Genomic DNA, 18,177 nt, shown 5'->3' with positions numbered 1-18,177 from the left:
TATTTGCAGAAATGTACTCAGTTGACAACTGAGTACCGTTCTGCAAATAGCACAATGGAGCTGTGACAGCTCCAAATAAAGGTTGCATATGGTTGAGGGAGCATGCCAATGGCCAAATATATGGCCATCGGCAAATTTCCCCGATGCAAAAAATAAAAATTAATTTTTTTTCCTCGATCGGCGAGGTTTAAGCTTAGCGCAGCACCGCGCAAACGGGGTGCGCTATAAAAATCATAACATAAGAAAATAAAAGCCACAAATAGGCATTTTATAAGATATAATAATATACAATGCAAGTGAATGGCAGGCTGAAGACAACATGGCTACTGAGTAGGGGTTGCTAAGGGGGGAACTCAGTCCAAGAGATGTATCCAAGCATTACTAGGCAATCCTATGCAAATGAGGGTAAGGATAGTGAATCCCAAGTCTACATAGCAAATGAGCTCAGTCAGTGGAGTGCAAGACTAGGATAAGGGGAGTAACAGAGTAGGATATAGGTGACATCATTAGGGGGGTATGTATGACAGTAGCTAATCTCATTGGAGCAGAGTGGCATGTGTTAGCTGTCAGTTGCTCATCACTGGAAGAGGTGTGTCAGTAGATATCCTAGCTAAAGTCAAGAAATAGAAGGTGTACACTGTGGGTATCACCAAAGTTTTTTATAAAAATGCTTGCAACGTGTATGCGTGGTTGTGCGCACCTATAAACCCGAGTAAGACAGTGTGCGCACGTGTAAGCAGAAGTTAGCATGTGTAATGTTGTCTAAATCTGTGTTAGCACATTTGCACCTGTGTGCGCGCGTTTAAGCATGTGTAGGGCAGTTTAAAGTCTTGTAAGCGCCTTTGCACTTGTGTGCACATGTTTAGGCAGGAATTAGCTAGTGTAACTCTGTCTAAGCCTGTGTGTGTGTGTGTTAGAGCGTGTGCGTGCATCTCCGCGCGTCTGCGCTAGTGTGCGTGGTGCTGCCCCCCTGAGGAAATGGAAAGGGAAAAGGAAGCACAACAAACAGTAGGAAGTTAACCAGGGAGAGTCAGCAGAGCTAGCAGGTGGAAATAATCAGAATCAGGCAATTACACAGGCAGTAAACCAGCCCAGCCCAGCACTTAAAACTCTGCAAACAACTTTTCACCAGACACTGCAGCACTGCAGTCAGCTAAGAGAAGTAAATACCGAAAAAGCTGTACTGAGACAAAAAAATGTTAGTGGCTGCCATTGCTGTCATAAGGCGACATATGCAATATGCTGAGGATGGTGACAATGGTAATGCTGCTGATCAACACCCAGTGCAGAGATGGAGAAGAGTGTACAGGCCCAGGGTAACCTACCAGGGGCTACATGAGCTGGAGATAGTGGAGCACTATAGAGTGGACAGAGACCTCCTGCAGCAAATTGTTGAGCTGTGCAGGCCATGTCTCACACACAGAACCAACAGAGGGGAACCCATTCCAGTGGAAACCAAGTTATGTGTTGGCCTATGAATACTAGCAACAGGTACCTTCCAGAGACCAACTGGTGATATGATGGGGATATCACAGGCATCAGCACCCGGGGTACTGCACCAGTTCCTGGATGCCATGTCAGCACATGTCAGTGATCATGTATATTTCCCCAATTCCCATGAGGTATTGGCCAGACATTTGCCAATGGGGACATCCCACATGGTCACCTAGTGGGGGATGCTGGCTATGCACTGGAGCCGTGGTTGATGACACCCATCAGAAATGCACACACACCTGAACAGGAAAGCCATAATGAGGCACACGCACAAACACGAAATGTAATCGAGCGTGTGTTTGGGCTGCTCAAGTCATGGTTCCAGTGCCTGAACACATCTGGTGGAACCTTGCAGTACTCACCAACTACATGTATGCAAATTGTCATGGTATGTGCTATGCTACATAATCTTTGGCCTTGGCAAAGAGGCAACGCATAGCACATACACTGGCTGAGTAGGAACCCTGGAAATGATACCTCTCTCTGACCTGCACATTTAGTAAAAGGGATGCCTAAGTTGACACTACCTGCTTCAAACATGTACAGGGAGTGTAGTATGTGCATCCAACATAGGCAGCCCTGCAGCACAACCTGAGGCATTATTGCCATGTGTTAAGCAATTTAAGGTAGTGCTAAACAGCATTTACCACCATGTAGTATATGCAACAGAATTGCACACACCAACTAGTATAACTGTGGTCAATGTCGAGTAATATTGGGCAATGTCCAGCAAAGTTGCTGAATATACAGCAATGTCGGACAAGCCTGGTCTAAGCAGGGCATAGCAGAACAAAAGCCAACATGCTTATATTTGCTTAACTGGCTCTTAAGCAGTCTGGTCTGCTCAGTATGGAAATATAAAGCAGTGATGGGCCTCGAACCCAGAATACTGTGCACAATAGTTAAAGTACTGAACCACTAAACCATGACAGCATTGCACTGTTCAGCGAGTATAAAGGAATGTTGATAAGTCTATGCAAAGTATCTCATGGAAACCCTGCAGGCACAGCATAATCCCTGTTGAGTTATGACACAAAGGTGAGTCCTGTAGTAAGAACAGAACTTGACTTCCAACACACACAGTATAAATGTTAATATTGGTCATGTTCACACACATCTACTGGACTTCAGATCACAACATACTGAAAGGTCACACTGGGCATGCTCACACATGAATAAATAAGACATATGTCAGGCAACAAAACATGGAAAGCCTGAACTGGGCATGCTCACACACTTAGGCCATGTCTGACTACAGCGGTGGGCCACACATATCTGGCAGTTGTATGTGTTAACCCAGGAACCTCTCACTATCCAGCAATCCACCCTGTGCACACAGTTACATGACAACAGACACTTATATAATATAGTGGAACCCTGTCATGATCAAACATGTTCAGCAGATACCTAAGTTGTTCATAGAAACTGGGAAAGCAAAGATGATAAAGACCTGCAAACAGTATCAGCAATAAATATTGTGCATCCCAAACATTATCATAGGTTCAGAGGTCGATACTAGGCTATCTGCCCTAGGGTATGTACAAGCCTAGCCATAGTGTGTTTTGCTTTTGCAGCCCTGTCAGATAACTACACTGTGCCAGTGAATAGTAGGTCACACAAGATAGCCCATGTACATTTAGGCTAGTGTGCCTCTGCTAGCAGGGACACAGAAGATATCCCATGGGTAAACATACAATCACCCATACAGCCATCAAGATGTCCCCTGTAGGTGGTTAGTGGGTGGCTCTGCCTATGTGAAACTGTGATCACAGTGTGGAGTGAGTGGAGGCCCTGGAATAAGAATATGTCCCTCCAGCATGTCCTATTAACATCTGTGCTGAGGTATATGTCCCTGGAGTGTGTGGCTACAAGGGAGTTGGCTATCCTGAGGTGGAGCATGTCCATTAATTCTGGGTTGGGTATTACTGCAAACAACAGGCACACATCATATCCGAGTAGGTGGTAAGAGACTGAGTAGAGCTGAAGTTACTGCATCTGAACTGTGCAGGTCATCTGTGTGAGTCCCTACATCTGCTTGGTGCGAAACATATAGGTTCATAAGTTCATAGGTAGATACTAGGCTATCTGCCCTAGGGCATTTATAAGCCTAGCCAGAGTGTATTTGGCTTCCATCTCCCTATCAGATTAGTCTACTGTGCCTCTGTAAATTAGGTCACAGAAGGTACCCTTTAAGATTAGTTTGCTGTGCCTCTGTCTAGCAGGGACACAGAAGAGATCCCAGGGGTGAATTTGTGATTTCCCATCCATGTGTCCAGAAATTGGCTTGAAGAGGGTCAGCGATGGGCTATGTCTAATATGAATTGGGATTCTATTCCAGAGTGAGGGGAGCCTCTGGGAAATGAATCTGTCCCACCAGCATGTCCTTTTTATTCTTGTGCTGAGGTTTAAGTCCCGGGAGCGTGTATCTCTAAGGGACTTGGATATTTGAGGAGGAGCATGTCCATTAATTCTGGGTTTGACATGGCTTTGTATGTCAGGCATAGACTGCCTCTGAGTAGGTGGTAAGCAACTGAGAAGAGCTAGAGTTTCTTTAGTTGAGCTGCATACGACATCTGTTTGTAGCCCATGATCCTCTTGGAGAGGTACTTTTGGGTCTCTCCAGTTGCTGCAGGTGTCGGGTAAGGTACATCCCAAAAGGGCCATTGTATTCAAGTATGGGGCTGATGAGTGACGAGTAGAGGGGCACAATAACCTCTCTTGATCTAGATGCGAACCCTTTTCTGATAAGGTGGCATATATAGAAGGTCTTTGTAACCACTTTGACAATGTGATTATCAAAGGAGAGATTACTATCTACATTGGTCCACAAATCTCAAATTACTACTTCTGTACTTAATGGATTACCACCTATGTGGTAATTTGTGTGCACCTTGTTTTTCCCAAAGGGGATAACTATGCACTTTTTAGCATGTAGCTTGAGCCCGTGGCACTGGCACCAAACATCCATCTCTGTGAGACCCTTCTGGAGGATGCTTGTGTCAGCTGGAGAGTCGAATATGGCCCCCAGCTTGCAGTCATCTGTGAACTTTGTCAGCCATAATCCCCCTGCGTTAGCCTGAACCTCAGAGAAGTATATACTGAACAAGAGAGGTCCCAGAACTGAGCCCTGTGGGATTTCACTTGTAAATGGTTTGGATTTGGACATGGCACCTGTGATTCTGACCATGTGGGTTCTATCCCTGAGCCAGTTTGCAACCCATCTTGTGATATAGGGGTTGATATTTAAGCTGTAAGCTTATTTATGATGCCCGAGTGGGGTATTGTGTCGAAGGCTTTTGCGAGGTCCAAGTAGGCTGTGTGGACTACCTTGCCCTCATCTATAGCTTTGGTAACTGTTTTCAAAGAAATCAACTAGGTTTAAGAGGCAAGATCTGCCCTTAACAAAGCCGAATTGGGTAGGGTCCAGTATCTGGAGGCTCCCAATGTCTTTGTTTATGAGTCCCATGATAATACGCTCCATAGCTGTACAGACCAGACTAGTCAGGCTTATGGTGCGATAGTTCCCAGGGTCCATTGTGGCACCACCTTTGTGGAGTGAAACCACTGTAGCTGTACGCCATTATTTGGGCACATATCCTGTAGTAAGGCTAAGTTTGAACAGTGACTTAATGTGAGGGTTCAGCTCTTCTTGGAGCTTGTGTAAGACACAGCCTGGGACACTGTCCGGTCCCATAGCTGCTGTGTTTTTTGCTTTGGAGAGGGCAGCTTTCAACTGTGATGTCAGGAGGTTACATTCAGTTGGGATAGGCATTTCTTCCTCTGGGGGTGAAGGGGGGGAGTGGTTTGTGCTGAATCTGTCTGCCAGGATGTTGGCTATGTCTGTAGGTTTGGTAGGTTTGGTATATTTTGTACCGTTATGCAACAATTCAGAGCATATCTGGGAATTTCCACCCATATTATGGACATAACTAAAGAAGGGCTTGTGATTATCTTTAGTGTCTAGGGCAATTTCCCTTTCGAAACTGGCCTTTGGTGATTTTATGAGGTATCGAAGTTTCTTGCTAATACTGATCAGAGTTGCCTTCCATTTTTGGGATTTTGCTCTGTCATGTAGTAGCTTCCTCCTTCTGCTGTATAGCTTATTTATGGCCGTGGTCCACCAAACAGGTCTCCTGTTTTTGGAGGAGTGAGTCTTCGTTTTATTTGGGATAGCAAGATCCATGCATTCTTGCAGGTGCTCATAGAATGCATTTGTAAAGGATTCTGCGTATTGGCCTGTATTACCCTCTGGGCCATGGTCTTTGAAGGATTTCACCTCAGTCTTGAGAAGTGCAAAGTTGGCTTTTGAGAAATTCTTTACAGTGATTTCCTTGGCTGGGGGTGGGGATGAGATATGGATGTCCATGGAAATTTGTTAATGGTCTGATCTTACCAATGAGGGGTTTACCTCTGGTGTGGAACATAAAGTCCCCATGTTGGTGATGACCAGGTCCAATATATTGTTCCCTCTTGTGGGAGTGGTGACCAGTTGTTCCATCACATTAGTTTATAACTTCAAGGTACCGTTGGGCGAGTGTGTTTGGGCATGAGTAGTTGTCGCAGTCAATTGTCTATGGAGGTGGGTTTATCCTTTGAGCCTCACCTAAAAAATGCACTATGGCGGTGGCAAGAGGCATGACCAGTATACAAAAGCCTAAGGGTGACAGGTGCAAGCCATCCTTAGAGAAGCAACGTGGCTTGTCGGGCATGTCATCCCAGGCTGACAGACACTGGATCCCCATTGAATGACACCAATACTTTAGACAATTGTTGAAACTGATCATTTTGTCTTTATACTCTGGCATCATTCTTGGTGAGGGCAAGATACTACTCAAGGTCAGGGTCATACCAGCCTGGGCTACATGATCAGAGAGCTCCTCTATGTCTCTTTTCTTGTAGTCCAGGGAGGTACGTCTCATATCATTCACACCTGCATGGACAATGACGGAGTCATTCTTGTACTTGCTTTGGAGTGACCTGAGTGCTTGCATTATGTGGTGGATCCTAGCACCTGACAGGCAGCTTATAGTGACCTTCTCCTTGTTCAGTCAGTTGAGCAGGACGTCAGTGTGCTGGACAATAGAGTCCCCTATAACAAGTGTATTTGGTGTGTTGTTTGGCCTTAAGGGCTGTGACTGTGAGGCACACTGATCTTGTGAGATATGTGATTCGTGGGTATTGTTGAGGGGTGGCTGTTGCTTGGGTATCTGTGGCCAGTACAGTTGCTGCAGGTGTTGGGTAAGGTACACCCCAAAGGTGGCATTGTAACCATGCACGGTTGTTATTAGTATAGGGGCACAATGACATCACTCGATCTAGATGTGAAACCATATGGGATAAGGTTGCTTATATAGAAGGTCTGTCCAACCACTGTGGCAACGTGAATGTCAAAGGTGACAGTACAAATAAGTCATGTCCCCAATCACCTAACAACACCTACCATATGTAATGGAGTACTACCTATGTGTTAATGTGTGGGCATGTTGTTATTCCCAAAGGGGATGACTATGCAACTAATGGCATTTAGCTGTAGGTCATGGCTCAGGCACCAGTCATCCATCTCTGTGAGACCCTGTTGGAGTATGCATGTGGCAGCTGGAGAGGTGATTATGGCACCCAGTTTGCAGTCAAGTGCGAACAAGGTCAGCCATATTCCCCCTGTGTTAGCCTGTATGTCAGACAAATATATACTGAACAAGAGAGATCCCAGGACCGAGCCGTATGGGATGCCACATGTAACTGGTGTATAGTCAAACATGGCACCTGCAATTCTGACCATGTGGGTGCTATCCCCGATCCAGGTAGCAATCCATCATGTGAGATATGTGTCCATATCGATGCTGGTAAGCCTATGCATAATGGCCCAGTGGGTTATTGTGTGGAAGGGTTTAGCAAGCTTCAGGTAGGCTGCGTGTACAACTGTCCCTATGTCGATGGAGCTGTTAACCATCTAAAGAATACAAACATGTTCAAGAGGCAAGATCTATCCACAACAATGCTGAAATGTGTAGGACACAGTGTCTGTAGGTTCTTGATGTCTATGTTTAAGAGTCCCATGACAATATGCTCCATAGCTTTGCATAACAGGATAGTCAGGCTTATAGGGCAATATTTTCTGTGGTCCGTTCTGGCACCAACTATGTGGAGTGGGACCACTGTCGCTGTACGCCATTCCATGGGTACATATCCTGTAGTAACTCCGATATTGCACAGTGATGTAATGTGAGGGTTACGTCTGTCATGAAGCTCATGTAAGATGCAGGCAGGGACACCAACTGGTCCCATTGATGCTGTAATGTATGCTTTGGGGAGGGCAGCACTCACCTGTTACTGTGTGGTGTCAGGGAGGTTACACTCTGTTGGGATGGATAGTTGCTCTCTAGGGGGGGATGGGGGGAGACATCTGCACTGAACCTGTTTGCCAGGATGTTGGCTATGCCAGTGGGTTCAGGGTAAGTGTAGTCAGTATGCAGTAACTCATAGCATATCAGTGAGTCTCCACCCAGGTTCCTGACATAACTGACAAAGGCCTTGTGATAGTCCTACGTGTCTGGTGCAATTGTCTGTGAGAAGAAGACCTTAGATAAGTACATGAGTGATCATAGCTGTCTGCTAGTACAGATCACAGATGCTTTCCCTATCTGGGATTGTGCTCTATCATGTAGTAGCTTCCTCCTGACATTGTACAGCTTATTAATGGCTGGTGTCTACCAGATAGGTCCCCTGCCATTGGAGGAGTGAGTCTTGTTGTTATTTGGGGTAGCACAATCCATGCAGTCCACTAGGAGTCCATAGAATGTGTATGTAAAGGATTCAGCAGTCGGAGCTGTATTTGACACTGTTTCAGGGTCTCTGAAGGATACCACCTTGCTTTGGTGAAGTGAGACATTGGCTCATCAGAAGTTCAGCAAGATTACCCAGGATGGGTGTGTGGAGTGTATATGCATGTCCAGTGAGATAGATGTATGTTCCGACCTTACCAATGAGGGGTATATTGCTGGTGTGGAACAAAGAGTCCCCATGTTGGCGATGATCAGGTCCAATATGTATCCCCCTTGTGGCTGTGGTGACTGGTTGTGCCATAGCATATGAATTTACAAATTGTAGCGACTGTAGGGCAAGGTTGTTGCGGCTTGAGTAGTATCCCCAGTCAATATTCGTGTATCTGATGTCACCCAATATAATGGTGTTTGTGGAGACCATCATATCCTCCACTGCTCCCAGGAAAGCCGAGTGTGGTTCCTGAGTATGGGAGGGTGGTCTGTAGTAGGCAACAAACTGAAAGGCAGTTTTGCACAATGGTAGTTGTATATGTATGGTCTGCGATGCTTAGTGCAGTGCCACTAACCCGGAGGTGTGTGTATCTGTGATGTATATGGATACATCCCCTAGTTGTGTTGTCTGTTCCAAGTCCTGTGGTTAGAAAGGATGGTATAAAACATAACCTGGTAGTACTGGTGTGCATATGTGACCCTGAACTAGGCATCTGTTAGTGCACATATATTGCTATCCTCCATACTGAGGGGAGTCCTGAGTAGCCGCAATATGAAGGTAACACATCTGGTGTTGAGCAGCATTACCCTTAGTGTTATTTAACCTGTAATGTCTATGTAGGTGGGTTTGTCTTTTGAGCCCTGTTCAACAGATGCACTATGGTCGTAGCAAGAGCCTTAGCCAGCATTCAAAGGTCCAAGGGTGACAGGTGCAAGCTGTCCATAGTGAAGCTACATGGCATGTTGAGCATGTCACCACAGGCTGACAGACACTGTATCCCCTATGAATGACACTAATCTGTTAGCCAAGTGTTAAACATGATATGTTTGTCTGTATACTGTGACACCATACTTGGTGGGTGTAAGATGCTAGACAAGGGCAGGGTCATACTGGCCTGGGCTACATGATGACACTGCTCCTCCATGTACCATGTCATGTGGTCCAGGGAGTAACGTCTGAGGTTTTACGCACCAGCATGGACAATGATGGTGCCAGTCCTGTACTTGCTTTGTAGTGACCTGACTGCATGTGTTATGTGGCAGATCCTGGCACACAACAGACAGCGCAAAGGGACTATTCCCTTGTATGGGCTGGTGAGTGGTACGTCAGTGTGCCTGACAATAAGTGTCGCCTATCACAAGTGTATTATGTGTGTTGTTTAGCCCAAAGGCAAGTGACTGTGTGGCACACTGACATTGTGAACTATGTGAGATGTGGGTATTGTAGTGGGGTAGCAGTTGTGTGTGTGTGTGTCTGCTGTGGAGGTCTCTGTTCATTTACAACATCCGAGTATGTGTATGTGTGATAATGTGGTTTGAGTGCTGTCGCCAGAGGATATGTGAGACTGATATGTGGTGTGTGTGGTTATCCTCACCACCTGATAGACTATGCCAGTCATGGGTCGAGAGAGTTCAGCACACTGTATGTCTCTATAGGTGCATCTCACACATATATCTGGGTTTGTTGTGAGAAGGAGAGTGTTGTCTGTGTACATGAGGCAGATGTGACATTGTGTTTACATCACAATATTCACCAGCTGGACTGGAGAGTACACACAAAGCCGACCCCTGAACATGCCGGGATATCATCATGACATACTCTGTAGCCAGATGACAAAGGATCAGTAGGGTGTTAAGTGTGTATAGGAGTATAACAGGGATTAGTGCTCAGGTTTGTTTGTGTTCTGTAAAGAGTAGCTGAGAAGGAGTCCAGACTGAATCATGACACCTCCGACAGCTATGTCATATATAGCAATGTACACACATATATGTCATGTGTCAGGGCCAACTGTACCTGACTGACAATGCTGACATCCTGACAGACAGGCCCATATATACATACCCACCTCCCACCGTTGATAGTCCATATCATCATACCAGGAGATATCACATGTAGAATGGATGAACAGCTACCCCCAATACTAAAAGCATGGCATCAACTGGACTACATTGATTCCCAATATGTGTCATGCATAAACTACAGAACAAACAGATCCTGCACCTGAACAGTCAGCTGAACCCCCCCCCTACACAGGATGTGGAACCGTTGAATGTGCTACAGCAACATATGGCATTCCACACAAGTGTTGGTGCACAACACACCATGGGAAGTACAGTCCAGTATGCCTATGAAGTATGATCTGTACGGCCATGGAGTCCATCATGGTTGAAGTCATAAACCGAACTATTGGAAGCTGACATACACACAACCCTACTAACCGTGGTATGTTCATGTGCAGATCATGGTTGTCAAACATGCTAGACTGTTTGCAAGGCAGCCACACAGGACATACATCACTGAACACAGCTACACATGTCTCATATACACTTTGAATAGCCCTTTATCAACATCCCAGACACATGTAGTACCCACAAAACCAACAAGCTGTGCATAAATATGTGTTGACATATGAAGGAATGTCGATGCATCCACAGATAGATGATACAAGGTAAGGATTATGAGTTCCTGTTCCAGCTGTTGACACCTGATGACCCACATGGACTATTCCTGGAATGGCATAAAACAAAGTGTACACACATTACCATGTCCAGTCTGATGATGTCACCACCCTAGAAATACAGACAGAGAAGGAAAACCACCCAATAAAACAAATAGCATGCTGTGCTAATGCGTCTCTTTCTCTCTCTTTAGTATCATAACCTAGTTATGTAGGGGTTTGAATCCTGCAAACATGGGGTGTGTGTATGTGTATATAATTCTCCTTGAAAGTAGTGGCCTTTTTGAAGACTAGGAAAACACACTAAAGATGTACATTCCTCTTTGGAATGACTGATGATGTTACCACCCTAGAAATACAGACAGAGAAGGGAAACCATCCAGTAAAGCAAATAGCGTGCTGCGCTAATGCTTCTCTTTCTAGTATTATAACCTAGTTAGATAGGGGGTTGAATCCTACAAACACTGACTATGTGTGGGGGATGTGTGTGCAATTCTTCTTGAAAGGAGTGGCCTTTTTGAAGACTGGGAAAACACACTAAAGATTTACATTCCTCTTTGGAAAGACTGATGATGTCACCACTCTAGACAAACAGACAGAGAAGAGAAACCACCCAGTAAAGCAAATAGTGGACTGTGCTAATGCATCTCTCTCGAGAATTATAACCTAGTTAGGTAGGGGTTTAAATCCTGAAAACACTGTCTGTGTGTGTGTGTGGGGGGGGGTTGTATGTGTGTGCAATTCTCCTTGAAAGAAGTGGCCTTTTTGAAGACTGGGAAAACACACTAAAGATGTACATTCCTCTTTGGAAAGATTGATGATGTCACCACCCTAGAAATACAGACAGAGAAGGGAGGCCACCCAGTAAAGCAAATAGCACATTGTGCTAATGCTTCCCTCTCTAATATCATAACAAAATTGGGTAGGTGTTTGAATGCTGACTGTGTGTGTGTGTCTCTCTTGGTCAATGCGGGTGTGGGTCTTGCTTTTACTATGTTATGGCATATTATGATTACAACAGTAAGTGCATTGCACACATCAGGTATATGTGCTGCAAATATATATGTGTACATGTTCCCTTAACCAGTACATAGGTGTGAAGCCTGCATACTACATGAATACATTTGTTGCCATTGACAGGTTGTGCCGCAGCTTCTCAGATTGTAGGTCACATATGTATGTATGTGACAGGCCCATCCACTGTCATGATCTGTGGCCAAGGTCATCTGTGCCACACACACCCATGACAGTTACTTTACAGTAGTGTGAGTGAGGGTATATGCCTGGGGTATATGTCAGGCATGCTCATACACAACAACGACTGCCAATAATGGACAGTCTTTATAGGTGTACAACCGCCTTGTGGATATGCATCCAGGCCTCCAGTGTCTCATGTGACACACCTTGGGACTCCACAATACCTATGGATATGTGGATACCAAGGGACACATGACATGACATGATGCTGTATGTACACATTGGTACCCAACATACATGTTGAGGGCTACCACCTCTATGGTACTGATGGGATAGTAAGTATAGTACATGTGGATGACTATGCCATAGTTGGCTTACTGCTATACAGCATGTATCACATGACAGGCATCTGTCTGTATGATACCCTTGTGTAGGATATGTGTCCCATCCAGGGAATGAATTGTAGGCCACTGCATGCATTACCAGATGTGATTGGATACATCCCTAGTGTGTTTGCATGTACTTGAGGGGGCTATATGCCAAACAGGTGTGGACACAGGAATGGGTGGTGGCAATTACCACTGGTTAGTGTTATAGTGCAGCATGTGAAGGATACAACTGTTACTGAGTTCCCTACAACTGTGTGTCATTTGTCAGGGCATCATCCAATGATTGCTTATAGTCATGCTGTTGAGGTTATGTATACTACCAGACTGCAAATCATCGACAGATACTAACAGTATCACCCACAGCATGGTGTTTACTTATGTCATACACACATGCCTACCCATGTTAGTACATAACTGTAGTAGAATGCATACTGGCCATTGAAAGATACTATGACATGTTAACAATGTGTACAACAGGGTATGCTACATGTCCCATGTGTCCACTATGCACGTACATACAGACAGTGCGCACCCACCATGTTCACAGATGTACACTTGCTAATCTGTACTGCACACATCACACACATACTGTCCACTCACTAACACATGCTGGCAACACATTACACGTCAGCCAAGTGGCACATGGGTGGACAACACATAGTCAGACCTAACAGTGGTGTAAACAATGCTACATTGACAATCAGAGCTTTGATGAATAATGTCTGCTAAGATATACCTACAAGGATGTCATTACACTTTCCTGTTGACAACTTGCTAATATTGCTACACTGCTATAATGTCATCCTGTTCATCAGCACCATGTTAGCCTGTTCCTCCATCAATGTTACAGATGACAGGAGACGACACAGGTGTCATCATATGCAAAGGGCATTTTGTTGTTTGCCAGAGCCTGACATTGACCCTTCCAATCGACATGTCTGCATGTGTGTGTGTGTGTGTGTGTGTGTGTGTGTGTGTGTGTGTGTGTGTGTGTGTGAGGGATAACAGTGCAGCATGGGCCAATGTTGATGTAATGTGTGTGTGTATGTGTGAGCCCTAGTTGTTTAGTTAATGTGTGTGTGTCTGCATGCACACAGCTCCACCATGTGGCTGGCATATACAGTAGTTTGTGGGACAGCCACAGACTTTACCTGCTAGGCTGTACAGATCACTGTCTCCGGCCACAGACACAGTACCTGTGCCTGGCAGGGGTGCTACAGATAGTATCGGGTACCAACCCTGACTGGGTACTGTCCTCAGAGGAAGAGGTGGGATGACTGCACCCATGTCCCTGCTGGGGATGGCCAGAGCCATGTGCACATGGTCTACTGGGATGGTCAATGGACAGGCCAGCCCCAGCATTGCTGGGTCTGGTACTGCCACTACGGGAGCGGCTGTGAACCAGGGGCCATCCGCGACCACTGCCAGCTGTTGCTGTTGCTGGCATGTATCCGCATCGACGTTGCAACTGTCCCGCACGGTCCTGGCTCAAGGATGACATATTGTGGAGGGCATCTAATGTCTCTCCCCAACATCTATCAATGACCTCGGTGTAAGTCCAGATGGCACCAGCAACGTCACGGATGCTGTCATTGATAGCGGTGTAATGTGCCCTCTGCGCCCTAAGTCCCTGCCTGATGTACCGTTCCATACGTGCCTGAGCCTGCATTAAAGCCTGGAAAATACTGGATGTCATAAGACCAGTGAGGGCACACCTGCCAGGGGCAATACGACCAGTGGTGCTCCCCCGAGAACCCCTGGACCTCCGCCTATATGGTACCATTCCAGGAATACGGCTATAGCTGCTGTGAGGGGATGCAAGTGCCATGGGTACCACACTCTCCTGGTCAGTGCCAACTGCATGCTGTCCCTCGCCTATGGCCATTGGTGCTGAGGGATGTATTGGCAGTATGAGTGTGCGCATAGATGGGGTTAAACACTGTGTACTGTCGATTGGTGGACCAACGACAGACCCTGTCAAACCTTCCTGTGTCAAAATACATGTCTCATCATCAGCACTATTCGTGGCAGTGGCTTAAGGTTCCCTTCTGCATTCGGCCAGCCCTAACTCAGCACCTGTAAGAAGAAGACAGGAAACACACTTTACAGTCTGCACATGGACACGTGCACACATGCACACATGAACACATGCACACATGTACACATGCACACATGAACACATGCACACATGCACACATGAACAGTAATACACTCCTCATTACAGCACATACACACACATACCAGCAATCCAACACATACTCTATAGTGGGTGAAGGTGGGTGTCAGTATTACAAGGTAAACAGTCACCACACACGTGTCAGCATGCAGAATATGTGTTGCACAAGACCATACAGTGCAAGTGTAGACACCCCAATGTAATGGCAGTATACATGGCTTTGTTGCAACTGTGTCATTGCTCAGTGACTGGCTACACCCTGGAACATAATTTGTACATGGACACAACGTTGCTGTGCAATTATTATCAGCTCTGCAATGCCCTGTGCACCATCACTCACAAGTATACATGCCATGGCTGCATGTGTTATCTGTGTGACACATAGATATCAATGTCTGAGAACAGTGTCTGTGTCCAAAGCAGATAATAGTGGGCACGGGTGTAGCACATGCATGCTATGTACACACACGGGACAATTGCTGCATGTTGATGTGAAGGTATCCCAATGCCCTACACGGCCACTGTACAGTGGTTATGGTGAGTGTGGGACATATTACAGATATGTCGGTGCCACACAAGGCATGGCATGCTACACAACTGCAACATTAAACGCCACACATACCCAATGTGTGTCAAGTGACCTATACACCCACTAGCATTCCAGGACATATATGTGACACTTTGTTTGGATGGCGACTGCTGTGCATATTGGGTATACTGGCATATGTAAGCACACACACAACATGCTATGCATATTGTGTATAGGTGCATATGTTTGCACGTGCACAACATTGAGATGCAAAGCAATGACTGCTATGAGTAGTACGGTGGTCACTGTAACTGGATGGGATGTAGTACCCTGTGCCATCATCAACATGCATCCTGTGGTCACTCACAGCTACTAATGTGTGCAAGACCACTGCCTAGCATGCTGTACCTAAACTGCAGTGCTGTAGCTATGTTCACAATTACACAGACACCTTGTACGTGGGTGTGTGAGGTGACCAGTAGGGAGCATTGCCTAACATGACTGTGTTATGTGTTGCAGAGTGTTGCACACATCCATTATAGGACTCTACCCCTGAAGTACAGCATGTGTGTGTGCAAGACGTGTGATACTGACGTGTGACCTTACAGCGGGTGTGATGGGAAATGTAGCCTGTTTTCATGTACTGCGTATGATAAATGTGTTCTGTTGTGTACAGCTGTAGCAACTATGCATATCTAAGGTGCAGTACAGTGTTGCCACACTAGTGTCTGCTGCACTGTGCAGTGTATGTGATTGAGGCAGCTACTGACTTCAATGAGATGATTAATGTCTCACAGCAAACATGGACAGCATGCATTATGCGTAGGTGTGTTACGTGTACATGGCCTACACCTCACCTATGACATGCACATTTTATTACCAATATTAAAGTGCTAACACACTCACCAGCATGTACCGTCTGCCCTGCTGTTACACCAGAGGGACAAGAATATGACACAGTTTATCAGTGACCACAACTGTGGCATTGCTACCGTGAGTGAGTGTGCTAATCTACAGTGGAACAACAGTCAACAGTCACAGGTGTGAAGATACTATTCCAAATATCAGTATTGCACACGAGAGGCAGCACAACTGCTAAACACACAGTACACATCTCTCATAAGCATATTCTAACAATACAGGTAACGGTAGTCTACAGTTAGGCCATATTACCTGCATGCTCCATGTCATCCTGCTGGGTAGCTCCGGCCTCCATGATGACACATGCATGATGTTGTTGCTGCTGTAGGCCAGGAGCCACCACGCTTTGGAGCAGCTCCTCCACTCTGGTGAGGGGGGGATGTATGGGCGCCCCACCACCTGTGGCAAGCTGTTGCCTATGGATATCAGACGTACACTGCCGGACATGTCTAATTAAATCACTGCAGTGATGGCATACCTGCTCATATGTCCGGTTATGCATGCCTATGTCATTTACCCGACGAACAATATCTTGCCACAGTGCAGTACGCTCATGCTGGTGCTGGCTGGTCCTAGAAAAAAGCAGGGCATAGTGCTGATACAGGCTGGCCTGTATGACCTCCTCCTCTGCAGCTGTATACGCAGGATTGCGTTGATGAGCCATAACCCTGGAAGACAATTAAACAATATGTGTGAGCAAGTCATGTGGCACACTTAACATTATGAAGTACAGATATCACTTAACTGCCAGATATAGCATCTGTCTGTCTATCAGAGGATACACACGTTCAATACCACATATCAGTGCTCAGCCCACAACTGCCTGACAGTGGCTGCCACACTCCATACAACAAACCAGTATACACCAGTACTCGGCACACTGTATAGGATACAATGCACAACCTCACACTGGGGGTATATATCAAGCTAATGCATGATGAATATTGTCATCCAATGCAATGAATGTAATGTACAGTTACAGTATTAACAGTAAACCACCCTAGTCTTTGATGCCACACCCCTACTTAACATATGTGCATGGTTGTTAATATAGCTGGCATACTGCTGTAACAGAGTATACATGTTGCTAGTTACACACACATACCCTGTAACACACATGTGATTGTGGCCATGGTACAGACATCATTACACACACATTAGACATACATACAACACACAAATGTATACCAACACAGATGAGCATTACCTGTGTACCTTATAGTACTGTGTGCCCCTACTTACAAATACCTATGACTGAGGAATGTAATCTGTGCAGACTACAGGAAACACACAAGACAGTGATACCAGGGAATGTGAACATACACCATACTGTGGTGTTTAGGCCTACAGCTTCAGGTAGTACAACAGTTCATATGTGACCTGGATTCACCAGCAGTACCACTTACTGAGCATACATGTGTTGCTTCAACCTACAATGGGACACCACAGTCATACACAAGGTACTACGTCACAACATATGCCATCCTACTATGTCTGCATCCCAATAACTGACACATCTTTCTCTGCCCTCACATCTAGGACACAAACTACCATGACAGACATAACCTCACGCTAAGCTATCACACCTTTACAGACTTTGCACACAGTCAGTATCACACTCATTCCACCTCACATAGCTGGTATTGCACTGAGTACATGTGTGTGCGCATTGTGTCATAGGTAGGTACTACGCTATTGGCCCGGGGCCTGCAGCAGCCTAGCCTTATGCTACCCTGCCATTTGACACACATATAATGTGATTACACTTGCTCCTGTCAAACAGATACACAGAGGTGACTCCCATGGCATATTACCTATCTCCATAACATTCATCAGGAGTATGTATGATATCTACTAATGAGGAGCCTTGTTTATTAATGCTGGGTAGTTTAGTCCAGAGTATGGACTATTTGTGTATAGGAGCCTGTACCTCCAGCATGTGCTGTTTAGTGCATTGACAAGGATTAGGGCCCAAGGTCATGTAGCCCGGAGGGATTGTGAGGTGTTGTCATGGTGGTTG

This window comes from Protopterus annectens, chromosome 3.part0 (assembly GCF_019279795.1).
Source record: "Protopterus annectens isolate FY-2018-M chromosome 3.part0, PAN1.0, whole genome shotgun sequence".
In the NCBI taxonomy this organism is placed as follows: domain Eukaryota; kingdom Metazoa; phylum Chordata; order Ceratodontiformes; family Protopteridae; genus Protopterus; species Protopterus annectens.
Note: the sequence above shows the minus strand (reverse complement) of the source record.